This window comes from Astatotilapia calliptera, chromosome 7, assembly GCF_964374335.1.
Source record: "Astatotilapia calliptera chromosome 7, fAstCal68.1, whole genome shotgun sequence".
Lineage (NCBI taxonomy): Eukaryota > Metazoa > Chordata > Actinopteri > Cichliformes > Cichlidae > Astatotilapia > Astatotilapia calliptera.
In genome coordinates this window covers 32,350,146-32,372,018 of record NC_137428.1, presented here as the reverse complement: position 1 = coordinate 32,372,018, position 21,873 = coordinate 32,350,146, and the positions used below count along the sequence as shown (strand labels likewise).

The 21,873-nt window shown below is 37.1% G+C and overlaps 1 protein-coding gene and 1 long non-coding RNA gene across 2 annotated transcripts in view; both read right to left on the bottom strand.

Annotated features, from left to right (window-relative positions):
• prkab1a (protein kinase, AMP-activated, beta 1 non-catalytic subunit, a) overlaps positions 1–21,873 on the bottom strand; it is a 75,357-nt gene that overhangs the window by 5,068 nt on the left and 48,416 nt on the right. The gene's annotated exons all lie outside the window — the stretch shown is intronic.
• Positions 426–6,251, bottom strand: LOC145430067 (uncharacterized). Its single transcript, XR_013910471.1, has 2 exons — positions 5,577–6,251; positions 426–2,761 (listed from the first exon to the last, which is right to left on the bottom strand). It is a non-coding gene; the product is annotated as an uncharacterized LOC145430067 (long non-coding RNA).

The window sequence follows — 21,873 nt, the reverse complement described above, 5'->3', positions numbered from 1 at the left end:
TCAACTCCATTATGCAAATGAAGGGGTTTTCATAAGGCTGATGGTTGATCTATATCGGCATTGACTCCTATTGAGTCCTAACAGTAATGGCTGCCTCCAGTTAAACGATCCCTAGAGATCCGAGGCAAGAAAAAAGAAAAACTTACTGAGACACGTTTTCCTCTTGACATGACATGTTTTTTTTTTTAACTTTAACTAAAATAAAGCATGAAATAAAGTATAAATGAAAGCAATCTGATGTCATCAAGCTTTCCATAAGGCTATCCTAATTGTAGGATCACCACCTCCCACTTCATATAAGGTATGTAGCTGTGACCTGCTTTCTGTCAACAACCAAATATAGTTTTTAGACTCTTTGGATTCTGTTAAAGATATTTTATTATCAAAGTACTCAGATGCAATGAAATATCACTCAGACACTTAGAGCAGTTTTAAACGTGCACGGGTGAGAGACTCAGGGAGAGACTCACACACCTCCTTGGTGCAGTCTGGCTTTATTTATACACATCATGAAGCATACAAAAAAGGAAATATCATCCTTATCTTGTCAAGAAAACAGGTGTGGTTTATCAAAAAACTTCGTGTTCTCTACAAGGTTGTTTCTTACTCGTGGGTGGTGGTTTCCTGCTAGTGTGAAGGCAAACAGTGACAATGTGAAGGCAAAGACTGATAATGTGAAGGCAAGCAGTTTCCGTTATAAAGTAGGGAGCCAGCAATTAAAATATGCAGCTGGTTGAGTACAGAACAGAAATATAAACACTCTTAGCTGATTATTATATGAATAATAAAACCTTTAAAAGCAAAAATACTCTGACATTCCCTCCTGTTGTTTAGATTTCTCACATGACAGTACTGTTATTTTTGTCAGTTCATAACCTCTTGTCTAAACATTTTCGGTTTGAACGTCATAAAACAGTCCTGTGTTCAATTAAACTAAACATTACTGTATGGATCATCTTTCAAAATTTCTTCCATTTGAGACATCATCACATAAGCATTGATAGAAGTTGTCACCATGTTTGATACCATTTTCTTCAGACAGGGTACTACACATGTTGTGAAAACACATAACAGTAAAAGCAAACATGCTATTCCAACAAGTCCTTTAATCAGAAGGGACTTCCATGAACCACCTAGTAACCATGTCAACCAATCATCACTGCTTGTGACATAGTCTTGTTGTTCAGCATCTTTAATCTTTCTCAAGGTGTTCAAAGCGTCGGTCATGTTTTGTGAGTGTATGTTGTCTGGGATGTATGTACAACATGTAGTGTCAAACAATACACACAAACCTCCTTTTTCAGCTAGAATCATGTCTAGTGCGACTCTGTGTTGCATCACTACAATGCGTATTGCGTCGAGTTCTTCATTTTGCGCTTTGTTGATTTTCATTGAAGCATTTAGGAACAGTCCAAATCGATAGTCAAGTGTCTCGATCCTCAGCATGTTTTTCCCAACTCCTACCCAAGGGAACAAGGAGTGGAGGACTTTCTGACCATCAGTCCATAGTTTGAAGTTCTTGGGCACATCTGATCCATAGATTGAGTCATGTGGCATTACTTCAGTGACTTCAGCAACTTCACGTTTTGCTCTTGACGTGTGTGTCTCTGCTGTGATCTTGAAGGTGTGGTCTGAAATTAGTACTGGTGCACACAGACCGGTGGAGTTCGGTGGGAGCATGAAGTAGGTTTTAGGCCCGCAGGCCCAAGCGGCTCCCTGGACCCAGAAAGTTCAATTTTTGAAGGTGTGTATTCCTTTGGATTGGGTCAGGTCAAGTGTCTGTGTGCAGTTGCGGTTTCGTCCAAGTTTCCTGTTTCCATCGGAGAAGTTGAAACACATTGGGTGCTGTATGTCCGGCGGCAAAACTATGGCGAATGATTTGTTTTTTGTGTTGTTGGCTTTGACGTTTACCCAATGTTTTTCGTTGCAGGTGTAGTTCCAGTTCGTCAGATTGTAGGCACAAGGGGTTGTCTGTTCAATTAGGATACGTCGTTGTGAAAGTGGTTTCGTGACACGTTTGACGTCTGTGTCACTACACCATGGAATTAGGTCTTCTTTCTTTGTGCTTTGACCTTTTAGGGTCAGTCCTGTTGCCATCAAATCTCTGCGTGTGCAATTGCCAGTTGTTGCTTTGTTGAACACACACATCGCTTCGTCAAGTTCAGGTGCCTTTCCATATATTGTTGCGTGTACGGCTGTTGTTGGCATATGTGAACATACATAGCATTCCGTGCTGTTGTCGGTGCGTGTTCTATCATACACATATCTATACCACGCGTTGTTCATCCATGGGTGGTTATGGTCTTGGTTCAGGTCACGTAGATGCGAATTATCATGTGTCCATCTTTTTTGCAGGTGGTGTTGTTTATTTCCTCTCATCTGGGTGAGTGTTAGTAGGCTCACTAGGAGCGCAATGCTGGCCACTAGGAGGACAAGTGTCTTCATGATGACCAGGCACACCTAGACTTCTGGTGAGTAGACTATTGGCGAGAAGTAAAAAAAGGGCGGGATATACCCAATCAGCCCTTCCCTTCACCAATAGATCACCTAGAAGCCAGGGGAGCCGGCGTCTAAGCGTCTGGATTGTCACTCACTTTTTTACAGTGGCTGTGGTGGATCCAAGATGGTCTTTCTGCTATTTTGCAGGCGGTGGGTGTGGTAAGTAGGACTTGGTATGGGCCCTCCCACCTTGGTGAACTCCAATTCTTTCTCTGGAGTACTTTGATCAGGATCCAATCACCTGGTTGTAACCTGCAAGACACTGGAGAGAAATCACTCGGCAGTTGGTTGTTTAACACAATCTCTTTATTTTCAAACAGTTTAGTCATCCATTCTGCTAGGGTAGTTTCCCTTATTGATTTATTAATAGGTTCACTGGTAATTGGCAATGGAAACGCTCTCCCGTGGATGATTTCAAAAGGTGTAAGTTTCTGAGAACCTTGTGTTATTCTCATCCACATCTTTACTAGGCCTAGACATTCAGGCCATGGTCTTCCTGTTTCTTCCATGCATTTTCTTAATCTCTGTTTTATTGTGCCGTTAGTTCTTTCCACTAATCCTGCGCTTTGTGGGTGATATGCACAGTGATGTTTGATGCTAAATCCTAGAGCTTCAGAGACTTTGCTGATGATGTCATTAACAAAATGTGTTCCATTGTCTGACCTTATCAGACTGGGAATGCCATATGTGGGGATGAAGTGATTGCATAAACACTTTGCCACTGATATTGCATCTGCTCTTTTGACTGGATAGATTTCTGGCCATTTTGAGAATACATCTATAATTACTAGAGCATATCTTGATGCTTGGCATTCGTTAAGTTCAATAAAATCCATGTGGGTTTCCTTGTGAGTTGTGTTGTTTTTTTTTTTGTTTTTTTTGTTTTTTGACAGAATAGGCATGTTCTTACAAATTATTCGCTAAAGTTTCAAAATTTATAGTGTGTATTGCATTGTTTATCTATACTATATCTCCCTCCTGTTGACACAGGTGTTTACCTCATGTGTCACTACAACCGCTGTCCTGTGTAATGACTCTGTTAATATAGGTTTTCCATCACAGACCATTAAGTCATCTTTCAGTTTACTCCACATTTCAGCCACTTGTTTTGTTCAGTGATTGTTGCAGCTTGTTGTTCGGTTTTTAGTACATCAAGTGGTATTTGTAGGCAGTAGTTGGTTTCTAGTAGCTCTGCCGATTGTTTGCAGCCTGTTTTGCTGCTTGTTCTGCAAAATTATTTCCTTTTGTGACAATATAATTGTCTTTTTGATGTGCTCCACATGTGCACAGTGCCAATTGTTTTGGCAAGGTGATCACTTCCAGCAAGATTTTTTTTTTTTTTCTTCTCTATAGATGGAACATTACATTCTCACTTGAGGCATTTTTAGATAATTTCTAGTTTTTCAAAGAATTCACACATCTCACACATCTTACATATTTTAAACAAGTATTGTCACAAATTTGTTTCCAAATCAACAAAATAAAATAATCAAACAAAACCGAAAACATACATGAGTCAGGACCCAAAAAGAAAAATGCTGCTACTGAAACAGAGCAGACATGTGAGGGAAAACTGAGCTCACAGACAGCTGCATGTGTTGGCTTTTATGCAGTTTCTGCTCTAAAAACAAATAAATAAAAAAATAAAAGAAAATGTGTAACATGCTCATCAACTTAGCGGTGTCCACATATTTAATTCAGCTTCACAATCCTGTAACTTTAGCTGTTGTCTACAGGGTTTGGCTTATTAGTTGTTACTATAGATGTGCTCTATATCTCAGTAATATTTTATCCAGGGTAAATGACAGGTTTTCAAGCATGTCAAGTGCCTCTATGCACCTAAGTAGTTTAGATATTTCCTTTATTTTCTTCATCTCCTATGTCATTATACTGAGTTTGAGCAAACCTTAAGCTTGATGCAGACTACTTCATAACAATTGTCCATCTCACATCATACTGACTAGGTTACTTCTTATTATTATCATCTTTTTCTTTCCATATAATAACAACAGTATATTACAACATTTTATCAGTGTATATAAAAGTGTATATTACTATACTACTACTGAGCCAATTTAATAGTTGGGATCATCTTACTCAGCAAACAGATAACTTAGAATTCATCCAATCTGTACAAATTTGCTTCTTCTCTGAACAGGTTTGTGCCTACTCTTTAGACTGGTCTTCTGTTTGCCTCATCTCAGATCCAACCTTCGGTCACTTTCATTCTTTCTGTTGCATGTCTAACCAAGCAATTTATTATTATATATTTTATATTTTATTTTTGTACTTCTTATATTTATATCTATTCGTTGAGGTCTGTTTCCAACCTTTTTAAACTACTTTGATCTCTAGTTTTCACTTAATAAGGGTTTTATCAGTCACTGCAGTTTGTCCGGCGCCTGGACATTTTTTTCTCTAGCCACTGCTCGTCAGCAGTGAGTTTTGTTGATTTATTACCCATTTTTCTTTTTTCCTCTTGTTATTATTATTTATTTATTTATAAATATATTTGCGTTTACACACACATATACACACCCGTGGTGCTTTCTCTGGCACGAGGAATGGGAGAGGCTATTGACACGGCCTTCTACTTTCAAGCTAGCCTTGAAAGCGGTGTCAATTTTATGTGATGAAACACAACCTTTTCCCGTTCCACCAGAACTCGAGCAACCAACGGTAAACAATTCGGTGGAGTAGTTCAGCCTCCTTAATGTGCTGTAAAATCAACTTACTCCACCAACAAAACAGTAAAACAACAGATTATACGCGTAATGAGTTTTTTATTCTGGGCAACACTGTGTCTTTCTACATTGCTCCAAGCCCTCTTTCAGGCGAGCTGCTTCGTAACCTCTACGAGTCCTTTTTCAGACGAGAATGTTACTATCCTGTCGTATTTTGACATTAAACTTGCTCCAAGCCCTCTTTCAGGCGAGCTGTAACCTCTACCAGTCCTTTTTCAGACGAGAATGTTACTTAATTAATCTGTCATACATTGACGGGAAACTATTTAATGTACAGACCACAGGTTGCCTCAGTCGTTTTGCGCAAGATGTGAGTGAGTGCTAAATATTCACCTGAGTTATTGTGTGGTTGCTTTGGTTTCCTTCATCAACCCCTGAAGTCGTGGACCTCTTATAAGAACGCTGGCCAGAACCCGAACGTCACGTCTCTGGACTTTATCCTCTGCCTGGAGAGGAGTCGACAGCGTGGGCTTCTCACGACGTCAGGACTTGACGAAGGTCTCCTATTGGAGCATTGAAAAAATATCAATGTCCACTCCGGCTCGAAGGACCAATTAAATGTTAAAGATATTTTATTATCAAAGTACTCAGATGCAATGAAATATCACTCAGACACTTAGAGCAGTTTTAAACGTGCACGGGTGAGAGACTCAGGGAGAGACTCACACACCTCCTTGGTGCAGTCTGGCTTTATTTATACACATCATGAAGCATACAAAAAAGGAAATATCATCCTTATCTTGTCAAGAAAACAGGTGTGGTTTATCAAAAAACTTCGTGTTCTCTACAAGGTTGTTTCTTACTCGTGGGTGGTGGTTTCCTGCTAGTGTGAAGGCAAACAGTGACAATGTGAAGGCAAAGACTGATAATGTGAAGGCAAGCAGTTTCCGTTATAAAGTAGGGAGCCAGCAATTAAAATATGCAGCTGGTTGAGTACAGAACAGAAATATAAACACTCTTAGCTGATTATTATATGAATAATAAAACCTTTAAAAGCAAAAATACTCTGACAGATTCTTATGAGTTAATCCCACTAATGATGGTGTTTCCAAAATATTTCTCTGTCTTTGTCATCTTCTGCTGAGATGCTATGTATCTAGCAAGTGATTAGTACTGAAATGGGACACCTTGGGAACTTTCGTTCAAAGAATCCTCGTTCTCCTCACATTATCATAATTTGCCAGCCCTATCAAACTAAATTCAGGAAAACCTTATATAGAAATAAGCACAAGATCAGTTGAATGTATGAAGAGTAACAAAGAGTAGCTAAAGTTGGCCTCCTAGAGTTAGCTTACTAACTTTTTTCAAATAAAACAGAACATTTTGACAAGCTCCACAGGAGGTAAGGCTTTTGGCTCCACTCTGGTATGAGATACCTTAGCCTTTTGACAACACAGCCACCTTTTTAATTCACCTGTCAGGTCAGGCTGCATGTAGTCAGTGCAGCTCCATTTATTTGTGTCTCGTCAAGAAACATCAGCACTACCATTCTGTTTAAACTGACAAGAACAGATGACATGTTTGCGCACGTCACAGTGAATCGTTCTAAGCAGTCGGGAGACATCAAAGTGTGTTCTGGAATCTTTGTCATTCCATGTTCATTAGGGAGACAAACTAAATATGCTCTATAAAGAACTTCTTAGAGTCCTTGAAGCAGCTTAACCCATTTATTTTCTTCTTTGGCCATATTTCTTACTAGAATCTTAACTTGGGGCTTACACCAGTTAGGAATCATGAAGAGAAGTGAAAAAATGATCAGTGGCTAGTGGACTGCAGAACATGAAAGCTTTTATGAGACCAATTAAAGCATAAAATTAACAGAAAATGTTCCATCTTCTTTGCACATTCCCATTTTAATTCCTAAAGGAGAAGGCCACAAATCAGTAGTCTATTAACACATCTGTCCAAGTGAGTAATCCAAAATATTGGCTCTGGACTTGCTGTGATCATCAAATTACTCACAAAGACACCTTATTGGCATGCTACACAGCAGTACAGGTGAAATGACAGTAGCTCCCCAGACTCTCTGCACCACATTGCAGGGCTCTTATTTCATTTTGAGGAAAACTACCCCACCCTGCATCACCCACCCCAGCCCTCCACCCCATCCAGCACACACATATACACATACACCTCCTTCAGACCATCTCATAACCCATGCCCCTTTTGCCATTTCTCATTCCATTAAACCCTGAATTATTCAAAGCAGATGAAATTGATTTCTTGATAGTTTAATCGCAAATCAAAACCGAACCTTGAGCCCAGTTCGTTCCCTTAGGACAATTTTTGACAATCAAATATTCATGGAGAAATGAAATGTTAGCAGATCATTTCTGCTTCTGGCTGATTAGGCAGACACAATGAAATTCAGATGGAGAAAAGAAGGAGGCATGGAATTAACTTACTCCAATATGCCACGGAAAAATTGAAAGTGAGATAAGATTTTCAGACGATCTAGCAAAAGCCCTTATATATGAGGCTTGCCATTTTCTTTTATATCAAGCCAATTTGCAAAATAGAGTAACTTTAAGATTAGATGTGTGTACCAAACCTGTATTTAACATTATTCATAAGAAGTCCTTTACTCACAATGTTAGGTGTAATTGTATTACAGTGTTTATGATAATGCAATAAGTGAAGAACAAGTCATAACTTGAATATTTTTTGGGTCCCTTATCTGCACCAGCCTCAGGATAACCCCAAGTGCAAGATTAAATGACATATTAAGTTGACTCTGTTTTGTAATTGGTCTGATATCAACACCAAGGTTTAAAAAAATTTGAATAACCAGAAAATGCTTTGTCTCATGAATTTCAACATGTTAAATTTGGTGATAGGGTCTTTAAAAGCATGAAATAAATTATAATATTCCTGCTAGAATGCTTTATAACTTTCTATAAGTCCTATAGTATGCTAGCAGCAATACATTAAAGAAGATGTGGTGCTTAGAATAGAATAGCCTTTTAATGTCATTATACGTGTACAATGAAATTGCAAGTACATTTTTTTTTTACCTTTAGTAAGGCTCGCTGATTTTCCTAGTTTCCAGTGGGAAGAACAAGGGGAATATTTGGGTTATGTTATATTGCTGAGACCCTAGCTCATATAAAGAATGCATTTTTAATTATTTCTTTTGGGAATTAGTTGGACCTGAGAAGTGTAACAACGTTCTGTTCAAAGTTTTATCTTTAAACAGGAAGTCATATTTTAGTTATGTCTTCATATTTCACAGCGTAACACATTAAAGTGACCATTGTATAAGGTATAGAACACTTCATTTGAGCAGAATGAGGTGCAAATAAGCCCAAATGACTTCTTAATGCCTTTTTTTTCTTGTTTCCTGTTATAATGAGTGTTGGTTAAAAATATTAATGTATTGGGGTTATTCCATTAAAGGCTTCCAGTTCTGCCTATACACTATTAATACAACTGGAACTGTTTACTGAGTTCAGTGTATGTCATGGGTCCTAATTTAAGGTTTCACACACTGTCAGGAGGGATGCACTCTGTCAGTCAAAGCATGAGCAAAATGTGTGCTATATTTCCAGTCAGTGTGTGTTGTTTATCATTATTTGTGTACCCATGAAAATTGAAGTGTTAATTACATTTAATCAACCTTATTCAGCTGTCATTCACTTACACATAAGGTACATTTTACATCAAAAGATTTTTTTTAATTAAGTAAGATTTAATACAACTTTACTGTATCAGAAACTACTTCAATTAAATCAAAATCAAATCAAATCAAATCACTTTTATTGTCACATCACATGTGCAGGTACATTGGTACAGCACATGCAAGTGAAATTCTTGTGTGCGAGCTTCACAAGCAACAGAGTTGTGCAAAATACAATAACATAAACAGGCAAAATATACGAATGGCTAAATCTGAAACTAATAAATATATGTACAATATATAATAGTATATGCAAAAAAAAAAAAAAAATTCTGGATGTGTATATGTAATTAATGGTACCAAGATTTAAATCCTGGTCATGTTAATCCAAGGAGCTTGGAAAGAAAAGTGACTGGACTTCTTTAAGTTTCTTGAAGACGTTTCATGAGGACATTTGTATACCAGATAGAAGCCAGGAAAATAAACCAACCTTTCTCCTCTGAACCATCAAAGGTATACTCTCAGTGGGAGGGGTACAATTTGAAAATAGCCGCACCAAAGCTGGAGCTAAGAGCAGACCACATAATTCCCACCTACTGGCTAAAGAAGCTAACTGCACTCCAGACTGACCAATCTGTGCAATTTCATGAAAGAAATACGTATTTAATCCCTTTGTAAAAATGTGCTTAAGTACTTGATGTACATCAAGCCTTGATTTCCAATAATTTCTTTCCTGACTGTACAAGTACCTGGGAATCCCACTGGCAAATGGGAACCAGGAAGGTGTGGAAGGTGAAGGCAACAATGGTTCCTTTGGTAATCGGAGCACTCGGGGCAGTGACCCACAAACTGGGCAAGTGGCTCCAGCAGATCCCAGGAACGGCATCTGAGATCTCTACCCAGAATAGTGCAGGATCCTCAAGCTCTCTGGCCTCTCGTAGACGATTTGTGCTTGAAGGATAAAGAACACCTTGTAGGGTGAGTGGGGAATTTATTCAGTGTGTGTGTGCACATGTTTATATCATTCTGTCTTTATAAACAAATGTGGGGGGGTTTTTTCATCTGACTATATAGAGTGGTATAAGGAATATATTAAGAATTGCAAGATAAATTATGCATACATGTCTGGGCATATATAAGATACTCGAAAAAGTGTCTCAGGCCTGATAAATAGCAGAAACAGATTTTTGAGTGTTTTTATTTTTGTTGTTGTTGTTGTTCTTGTTGTTGTTTAAAATAACAAGATTTAAATACCAGCAATTATTTTGAGTAAAAGTGATTTAATCGTTTTATATGAAGGCTTTTTTTTTCGTTAACAATGCCAAGAATGACATTTCACACTTTTATTTGTAGATTATTCTGATTACATCATAAGTATAAATTTTGTATTCAAGTTATTCCTAAGCTTCATGGGTTAAAGCTTCAAAACAGTAGCTGAGCAACACTGCTTATTTTTATATTTAATTTACTGAAGTATGTTTGTAGTTTCCTACTTCAAATTTCACTTTCTTATCAGTGCGTATGAGTGTTGTCCAAAGCCTAACACAGAGGTGGCTTCAAAATGACTCATCCTTTGATGGCAGTAAGTGCAGATATTCACAGTTAATTTGTTTGGATCGAGTGGATATAAGGGCGGGAACAGTAAAGGTTTCTTTGAAAATAACAGTGTTATCTGACAGAAAACACTGCACCTTCAGGTCACGAACACTTTCTGCAGTTCCTCATATAATACCATCTTTAGAAAGTCATTTCACTGAGGAGTTCACTTTGCAAAGATGTTCTTTCTCACTTTTATACCAAAGTTTATAATTTCACATAAATAAAAACAGACCATAAATGCTGCTCTTCCTTTCCAAATGTTAAAGCCAGTATTAAGGTTTCATATTGTAATAAAATAATGAGCAGTAATGGGGTTAATAATGGTAATGGTAAAATGGTATAATGGTAATGGTAAAATGGTATAATGGTTTTCAGCTACAAATATGAGATAACCTATCTGACTAGATGCAATTTTGTTAATGTTTAAAAAATATAATAAAATATACTACTGCTGTAACTGTACATTATTATAAAACTGAATCAGTACTACTGAGTAAAATCAGTATCAGTAAACTTTTTATTCCAAGAACAGGTAAGACTGTAATTTCATTTCTCTGTATCTATTTGAATAATGACCTATACCTGGACATTACCACTGAAATGGATTCTAGATACAGTGTGTCTGGAATTCACCCCTAAGGTGTGATCTTTGGATGATTAGAATCAATTTGTGAACCTTGGGACTGTACAATAAGCCCATGTATTTCTTTTTACAGATATAAAAAGAAAATGAGTGATGGGGTGGTGAATGGTGGTACAAAGAATAAAAGCACAAGATCAAACAGCATCACAGGGAATGAGGAAGTAAGGAGGAATTTTATAATACGGTTCTGCCTGCCTGTCTGAATGCGTGGCTAATTCATTCACCATCTCTTTCAGCTGAAAGCAGCTCAGATCTGACTGTATCTTATCAAGGCAAAGGGTGAGTTACTCACACTGACATGAAGAACAGTAATATCTGATATATTAGCTCAACAGATTGCATTACTGCTCAGAACATACTTGTGCCCAGCTGCTTCCATCTCTCTGCAGTATCCTTCCTGGGGTTATGTTATATTTACAGTCTTGAAATGACAAAAAAATATATAGGATACACAAATATTTTTGTGTTTTTCTGTCTTTAAGGTCATTTTGTGGAAAGCAGCTGATTATAGACCAACACTGCAGGTAATACTGGATTAGGAATTTACAGATTGGCATTAATATTTATTTGAGCTCAGATCCAGATTATTTTATGTAAATGTAACGTGATGCTACAGATCTTTGTGCATGCAGATATATACAAAAATAGGATAAAAGCATTGCAGCTGACCTCCTTACAGTTAACACAGTTGAAACTCTTGTGATGTACGGCCTTTTAATAATGCAGAAATGCACTTGATCACCACACTACTCAGCCTCCTATGGGATCATGACATGCATTAAAGGAAATAAGCTATCCCGAGACGTCTCCTGCAAGGTCAATGTAGTGTATCATGCAATTGGAAAATGGGTCAAAATGAGCAATCACACTTGAGACATTGCGTTCGTCCCAATGCTCCACTAAACAAGAATTCATTATTTACTTACAATCATTTGTACCACATGGGAACTTTCTTTCTTACTTACAATAAATACTGTATGTGCATTCTCATTGTTTTTCTAATATACCATATAGTGACATTTACAGCAGTGGAGTACAAATATAAATGCACTTTAGACTCTATTGTGCTTTGGCACCATGTCTCATACTACCTCACGAGACATTCTCTGTTGTGCATAATTTACTATATTTCCATATTGTATTAATGTTTTCACTTTTCAGCTTTTAAATTAACATTTTCTAATACAGCACATTTAGGCGAAGGACATTCATAGATCATTAACAAAAACAAAAAGAGAGAAAGAAAGAAGAAGACAAAATAGAACAATGTTTTTAGGTACTCTTTGAATATAACAGTGTTCTTGCACACCCTGTGTGTCAGAAAGCAGCCCAAAGGGCAGTACATGTTTGGCAGAGGAGCTATTCCAGTTGTTTAAGTTCTAAACAACATACATCATTTGCTGATATTCTCTCCAAGGTTACAGAAGTGCTTGCGTTTGTGGAAAATGTTTCACAAGGCTTTATCAGACTGATTGAGCCAAAGCCACTAACATACCTGTGGGCTACAGGCCAGTGTGGCTGTGGTAGTCATAATAAAAAGGCTACAGTACAGTTTTTATTGTGCTTAAGTTTTGTGTAGGCACTTAATGATGCAGAATAAAAAGGAACGCTTTGTAATTATTATGATTGATGCTCCACTGCCATCAAGTGGAGAGGCAAGAGTCTGCAACTGAAGGCCATTAACAGTGAAGTAGATAATGTGAAGATAAAACGTCCATGGGGAAATTTATACTGTTGTTCATGTATGTAGTTTCTTTATTATTTGCTATTAGATTGAAAGCAAGAAAAATTGCCTTCTTCAAAACTCAAAAACAATACACCCTGCTCTGAAGGTATATTTCATATAATTTACTTTGTTTAATGTTAACTGAGTAGGTTATAGTCTGATCTGAACTTACCTATATGTCACATATTTTTCATCATGATTCAAATTAAATATAACAGCTGAAAGCCATGAAGGTTAGTGATTTTCACCTGGATTCACCTGACTGGTCCATGTCCTCCCCAGCTGGTAAAATGCACCCTGTAGAAAATGCTTTGCTTCTCACAGATGTTGAATAAAATGGTCCTGCAGTCTGTTAAGACACATCTGGTTTTGGAATACAGTCTGTCTTGGGTCTCCAAATGCACTGAGGTTTCCTAACACATAATTCTGCTGATTCTTTCACCATTAGAGTTGAATAGACAATATCCGAGTGACCCTGGATGTATGGAGTTTGTCACTAGAAGTGCTACTAAAATTATTTTCTTAAAAAGATATGTTTTTGGTTTTGGTTTTTTTCCCCACACTTTCACCAAGAAAGGCAAATTTACGTCAGTATAACTCAAATCTTGCAATTCAGCAAGGTTATTCAGGTACAATAAATGACACATACCAGTAAAGAAACATTTTTATCTGTGGCATGAGAATGCCATGTATTGTAGGAAATCTCAGTACCTTTTCTGAAGATGTGCCTAAGGGTTTGGATGTGACATCAATAAAATAAATCCATACTTCATTTCATCCTTATGTCAAAGATTATTTTCTTCTTTCTCCTTGAAAATGACAAATCGGCACTTCAATTAGATGCAACAATAAACCAGACACTGTTTGAAATGATAAGAAGGATCCAGTAGGAAAATGCACCCTTGTCTCAACTTCTTATCAATTATCAAAATTTGCGAAAAGTGAAACTTTTGAAACAAGGTGACATGGAAATCTAGACTAATGGTGTGACATCTCTGGAAGAGCTTGCAAAGCTTGTTTTAAAGGCAAGTCTTTAAAAACAATTATTCTTATCCTGTCTTGTCCTTTCATATGAGTCAAACTGTACCCATTTATTGAGAATACTTTTCAGCTGGGAAAATCGTGAAGACCTTTTCAGCTCAAACATTTCAAAAAAAAAAAAAGATGTATGTCAACGTGTCTGCATGACAGAATACTTCAGCAGCAAAAATGTTCCTTGTCATTACTTATGCAGCCTATGAAACATTTGATAAATAAACTGATGACTTGCAAATGGTTATTTTGTGGCAGATTGATTTCAAAGTGCACACATCTACATCATTTACATTTTCACTGTTCTACTTGTGCAGTGTGGAGCCACATGGCATGTGAAATATGAGCAGATGATGCAAATGTACAAAAGAATGCATACTTTTTTATATTCCATCAAAGGTTCCACTATAGACAGTCATTAACATATGAAAGTTTATTTCTTGGGTACCATTACATTTAATGAGTTTTTGGTATATATTGCACTTCTTTTATTTCATATGTTACAATCATTCCTGTATAGTTAACTCTGCTTTATGTCCTCATGGGGTTAGTATCAGTCTTTTTTCAGTTTGCCTTTAATCTTTTTAAATTCATTTCAGTTGTACGCATTGTGGAGGTTTATGGAGGTTGTAGCAGTCAGACAATCGAAACGTCATCTTCCCTGGGTGCCTCATTGCCTTTATGTTTATATGCACATTATATTCTAGCTGTTATGGGTCTTCTGCCATTAATAACATTTTGATCTGTGCCAACTATGTTCCATTTAGCAATACTTCCTCATGACTGATACATAATTTTTTGTCTCATCCAAGCCAATTTTTCACAATATTTCATCACTGGATTCTTGGCCGTGTTCTGCACAAATAGTGAGCTACAGTGAAATATAAGACAATGATGTAAAAAGGTTCCTGAAAGTGAGCAGTATTATTATTTTTAAAAGTACATATCAGCTCTTTTGGTTAACATTGTCTGCAAACCTGCCACCTTTACCTTGCTGCTGTTGATAGACTGAATGATGCCTGATCTGTATATGTGCAGTGTCATTAACCTGGGAACATACAGGTCAATAGTGCTGTCTTCACTACTAGCCTTCTCCCTGCACAGAGCATAACACTGTTACAAGACATAGATGGGAAACTGCTGTATCTGATTATGGAAGCTGAGCTGTACAACTCCCCAGTCCTGCTTTTAGACTCTGCTTCTATAACACCAGAGTTAGTCTTGAGTGTCCCAGCTGCTGCCTTGACCCGTGCTGAGGACTACTGGCAAAGGCTACAGGGTATACCCACAGCTGCGTTCAATTCAATTTTGTTCCTTTTAGCATCGAAGTGCAACTGGCAAAAGCAAACATGGCAGAAAGCAAAGATCTTTTGGTACACATAATCATAATCAAGTTTTGTTTTTTTCTTATCTTGATTTCTCTAACAATAAAAAACTATCCAATCATCTGATGCAGTAAGACAGTGCAATGTATCTAACACTCCATGGCATGGTGTTCCCTTCAGGCAATAAACTACATCTTTTTTGCTATTACGGTGTGCCTTAACATTTTTATTTATTTATTTAATGACACAAGACACTGTCAATTGCAGTATAGTTTGTTGTGCATTGTGCAATTAGACCATTTTGTTAGGGCAATAATTCTGAAACAGTGCTATTAAGCTCCGTGGGACTGCTTGTTTTCGGCTGCTTCAACACACTGTATTCAAATCATTATCTTGTTATGAGGCAGCTGCAGGATCATTTGAATTAGGTGTGTGGGTCCAGGGATTGGGGTCACAGGCGAACCTCTGTGTTAACATTTTGAAAGCACTGAGGGGCAGAATATATATGTAGGGAAAGTATGGATTAACATGATGAAATATAAGGGTCAGTTAGGGTCATTCCCTCAGTGAGGACAGTGAACATCATGAGTGTGAGTTTGAGGAACAGTTCAAGTCAAGGGGTCATTTAAGGGTCAGACATATAATGCAGGGAAAAAGTGGGTTTGGATAACCCATCCTGGGTGAAAAAGTAATTTCCACCTAAAAGTAATAACTGCTTATACAGCCTTTGGTAGCTAAAACTGCAATCAAGCACTTGTGATAATCTCAATTAGATTTAAGCCTAGACTTTGATTAAGCCACTCCAAAACCTTCATTTTGTTTTCTTTGAGCCATTCAAAAGTGGGCTCGTTTGTGTCATTGTCTTGCTGCATACCCAAAGTGTGTTTGAGCTTCAGGGAATTCTATTTTTTGGCAAATGTGAGACAAACCTTTGTGCTCTTTTCGGTCAGCAGTGGTTTTCACCATAGAACTTTCCCATAGATGACATATTTGTCCAAAATCTTTCTTATGGCTGAATCATGAACTCTTACCTTAACTGGGGCAAGTAAGGCCTGCAGGTCTGTTAATGTTGCTGGCAGTAATTAGGCCTGGGTGTTGCTAGTCATGTTGAAATCAGCTTTTCAAAACAAGTGGTTAATACCATAATAACAGTTAATTCATGATTTAACAAGAGAGGGTAATTACTGTTTCACATATGGCCAAAAAAAATTGGATAGCTTTTTTCCCTTAATAAATGAAATGATTGCTAAAAACTGTTATTGCCGGCAGTGGCTGTTCCACCTCATAAGACTACTTCATTTAAGATATTCCAGCATTATTAATTTGCTTTGACCGAGGAGCAAGTAGTCATTAATATTAATATTAACTAATGTTTATTAATGTTAATATTAATCTATAAGGATAAGCACTAGCACTTTATTGTTGATTTTTTTTGTTGTTGTTGTTTGTTTTGTTTTTTCTTTTTTTGTGTGGGTTAATCCATCTTTCTGTAACATATTCACCTTTAATGGTGAATATGGTGATTTTTTGTTTTTATGTTTGTTTTTATAACGGTATAAACAATGAAAGGTGATGGATTGGCCAATTCGTCATCATCGACTCTGGGCTGGACCAATTACAATACATCTGTATTGAGGTGAAGAGGAAGCGATTTGTCCCATACTTCAGCTAGAATGAAAAAAACTCCAGTTTTGTGTCTTTTTTTCAGCTAGAATGAAAAAAAGACACAAAGCTGGAGTTATTCTGTGTCTTTAGGCTGCACAGCTGCCTCTTCTTCTCTCATTCTCTCCCCTCCCTCTCCTGTTGCTACTTCAATCATGCAACTGATCAATGATCAGTGGGATCGGCTTTTCTGTCGCAAGTCCCGTCTCTCTTGTTTGTTTATCGCCCACTTTGCGTCAGAAAGAAGAAACCAGCAGATATCGAGCTAAACAACAGCAGCACGTTCAAGCTGTTGTTAGAATTTATTTGATATTACTTTCTAGTATCAGCTGATGTTTGCTGGAGCCACAGCTGTAAAGCTGCTGGTCATGATATCGGTTCGGATATGTGGTGAGAGGGAAACGTGAAGATAAAACCAAGAGATGTCCTTAAGTGGTCATCTGATGTAAACTGTATAGAAATCATACATAAATACCAACAAGACAGTGTACATCACTGTCACAACAGCGTTTGTTTTCATTCAAAGGCTTTATAGTTTTTCCTATAATACCTGGTGCGCCGGTCTCTAGTCAAAATACCCGAGCAGATTTTTTGTCCCAGTCCCAATCCTGACAGATATAGTTGTTTTGATTTTTGTTTGCTTTTTTGCAGATGACATTATGCTTATCAGTTTTATCTGTATTCCAGCTAAATAGTTAAAATCCCACATGCAATCTATTTCTGTCATTAAACTTTGTTTATTTTTTTTACTGTCTAGCTGTATTGTAATCACATCTTACTAGATGCATCAACACTACTAGTTTATTTATTCTCTCACTTTTATTTAAGATTGCAATTTTTAATTTAACATTGCTCCTCATCACAGAGAAAGAAAGACACAAAGAAATAATTATATGTTCAGGAAAGTATAACAATTTCTCTCAGGCATCTTCGCTGCTAATAGCCTGGATTTTATTTTTTTGTCCCAGCAACATCTGAAGATGACACTTAAATGAGCCATGTTACATAAAGACTAAAGTTCATTTGCTTTTCACAGTGAACGGAATCCTTCCTTCACTGGAGGAAGGATTCCAGGAAGGACACTGGAGGAAGGACTCCCGCCCCCCGCCCCACTGACTGTACAGGAAGTTAGCACAAATGATGATAGAGGTCCTGCGGGGTTCTATCTTCAGTCAGCCAAGGGTGGTAATGGGGTTACAGTGTGCAATTTGCTACTCTACCCCTGCAAGCTTACATCAGCCCGTCTCATCGTTCGTCTTAAAAGCGGATTCCTAATCGTTCTGCCAGCAGAAATATAGTTTTGGCTTTGAAGATGGTATTTTTTTCCAAAGAAATAAAGTTTTGACTTTGAAGATGCTATTATTACAGATAAATTTATTTATTTATTTACCCAGGATGGACTTGAGCCTTTAAAAGTGTCTGAGGCATTTTAGATTTAAAATTAAAACTTCAAAAGTGTTTAAGCAGCATAACTGACAAACTGCTTTTGTATTTAGGGACTATATATTTGAAACACTATTAACTCTATTAAGAATAAAATATTATTTTCACAACTAAAATATAGTATAAATTAGGAAAGCATGTAAACATACATATTACACTAACTTTCAATTACATTCTACATATGAATAAAAAACATAACAATAAAAATATTAATACCACATTAATTATCATTATTAATATTATGGGCAGTTAATGAGAATTTTAAGCACATATCAAACCTGTCATCAAGCACAGTTTATCAGTAAATGAACTGAGTGTTGACTAAATATACTTTTACTCATGAGTTCACTGCATGGAACAACTCACAGCTACACAATAGAAGCTATCATCTTGCCTCATTCGTTACTTGTCCTGTTTGTATTAAATTGTGCATGATGAACTAATGCCCAAGGACAACAGAAAATCCCAATAATGTCTTTCAAGCCTTGACATGAATGTGCAAGGTTGCTTATGCAACAACTTAATTCTACAACTTAGTTGTCAAAACATCCACATTGGTATGGGTGTTCCCAAGAGAGCTTTACAAATCAAACAAACCCACAAGGTATTTTAAGAAACAGTTCATAGATAAGGAGATTTATATATCTTTAGTTTGTAATATGTTGTTTTTGAACAAGAGTACAAGAAATACTTTTGTAGTAATAACCTATGATTCAGTAGCTTGTGGAACAATAACTGTTGTTTTCTGCATGACTTCATCAGTCTCTCAGGTAATTGTGTTGGAATTTGGCCCCTTCTTCTTTATGTATGGCCTGTGCTTCAGTTCACTGAAGTTTCCAGGCATTTGGGCAACAGCACCACCTTGATTCGTTTCTTATTCTGACATTATGTTGCAGATTTGCTGGTCTGCTTAGGATCATGGTGCGCATGACTGGATTTTGCCAAGCTTTAGCTGTTGGACAGATGGTCTCACATTTGACTCTAGAATACCAGATGACTTCATGCTTGATTCAATGACTGCAAGGTGCTCAGGTCTCTGGCTGTAAAACAAGCTCAAAATGATCACCCCTCCAACTGTTAATTGCTCACATGATTGACAGTTGGTAGGGAGTGTTTGTGATGACATGCTGTGTTTGGTTTCCTCCAAATGTGGTGCTGTGCATTATGGACAGACATTTTCATTTTGGTCTCGTTTGTCAAGAGGACTTTGTTCCAGATGTCTTGTGGTTTGTTCACATGCAACTTTGAAAACCAAAGGCATGCTGCCATGTTCGTTTAGGGTAGCTTTCTTTAGTTATGGTGAGCGAGAATAGTTGTTTTAAAAAATGCAGGTGATTTAATCATTATTTTCAATGCAGAGAAACTATACCAACTGAGTGCTGCATTGTTATCCAACAGAATCCCAAACAACTGCTAGTGCAATAATACAAAACCAATACATGTCCACCTCTTTAAATACAAGTCGCTGGATAATAAATTTCTCAAACACAAACACGTAAAATTGGAATTTTGGAACCATTTTTAAATTTTGAGAACACTGCTATATGTTTATGTACTGAGATTTCAGATTAAGTAACAGCGATTAGTACTGAAATCTAGAACCCGTGTTATTGAAACCTCTGCAATATAGCGTCTGGTATTTATATATATGCCTGAGTCTAGATAGGAATTTTAAAAAGAACTTCAAATTAGTTAGTATTTTACAGTAAGGACAATAGTTTAAAGACACTGAAAGTTTTTTAATGGTCAAAAACAACAAAATAAAAAACACTTTGACAATCAATATGTGAGAGAAAATGTTAAGAAAAAAAAACATTGTAAGGATATGCAGTGGATATGTTTTGTGACTCTTTGGCACGGACTAAGAATGAGTTCAAACCAACAGCTAAGTATAAAATTGTCATTATTTCCTTAGAGGGAGGGAAACTTGCCATCACTAATTCATTCAACAATAAATTCTGCACCATTTAAAAGAGTATTTACTATAAACACAATAATATTCCCAAACACACCAGTAAATCCAGCAAGGAATAACTTTAAAAGAAATTAAGGGTTAAAGAGCTCATCTGAAGCAGCCAGGTTTTGTACTGGAACAAACAAAGTTCAGCTCACATTTACCATACTCTGTTATTAACAGATGATGGATGTTTATGAGGGAAAGTGAGTGCTGGAGTGAAATTAGAAAATTGCTGAACTCCTAAATCTTAAATAAGTATTAAAATGAAAACCACATTGCTCATCTCCACATGAGACCAAAATGCGAACAGAAGTCTAGACAGGTAGTCAAGCCAATAAAACTGGGATTAATGAGGCACTGTGTATGACTCTTTGTGACTTCATTTATGAGCTCACTGAACATCTGCATGCAGTTGACAGAAGTCAGTTGGTATGTATCATAACTTTATCATTACTTTTAGCAGTGCTTTGCAGCTGTGCATGCATGTGTGCGTGCGTGCGTGCGTGTGGAGGGGGAATGAGGGGGGATTGTGCTTTACTTTCATTTGCATTTCATAATGTTATCAGATATCCATGTGTGGTGAGAGAGTGCAGCTGGGCTGATGAGCTACTGTAATGCAAAATAAATGGCCACAGTTAAAAATACAAGGGAAAACAACATTAATATAAATGACAAAATTACTATTCACATTATGACAACACTTTCTGAATTATGAATAGTGACCCATATGCTTGAAATGGTGGGAATTTAAAAGCACAGGGATTCTACTAGATAAAAAAAAAAGAATTTAATTTATATGAGTTGTCAAGACAAGTGGCCAGAATGTTTTGTACAAGACAGGGAAAACATGTATGGCCATTTAACAACAATGAAGGGTCTGTGATTTGTTCATGCTACATAATAAGTAAAAACATGTCTGAAGGATTATATGCATTTGCATAATATGAGCCAACAGTGTGAATATATATTATTTAAACATATAGGAAAGAGGCACAGTTCACAGGAAAAAAAATTAAATGCTGATTGATTCTGAAATTGATTTGGTTCAGTGAATTTTTAAAAGTAAGCATTTCATGAATTTTCTCAAGCTCTTCTTTTCTCACCTTGGCTATTCATTACGTAGAGCACATAGGGGTTCTTTGATTCCATTGCTTTTTGTACTCAGGGGGCCAAGTGCTGCGAAAAGTTGGTGGGAAGGAACTGAAAACTTACCTGGATGGGTTTAACTTCTGTTTGCTGGAGAAGAAAAGTTTAAATAGGTATTGCAACATATGAATACACTGCTTTTTGCTCATTGGCACTGTATGATTTGATTAAACCATGTTCTAATATAAAATAAATAAATGAGTACAGCACATTTAGATAGTACTTCAGAAGGGGTCAGCACAGAGACTACAAGCCCATTATCATCAATGGAGCTCCAGTGGAGAGGGTGCAGTCCTTCAAGTATCTTGGTGTCCACATCTCCTCAGACCTGACATGGGCTGCCCACATTCAGGTCCAGACCAAAAAGGCTAGGCAGCGCCTGTATCACCTACGACAACTGAGGAAGTTCAGGGTCTCTCCAAAGATCCTCAGGATTCTCTATACAGGCGCTGTGGAGAGCATCCTCACACAGAACATGACA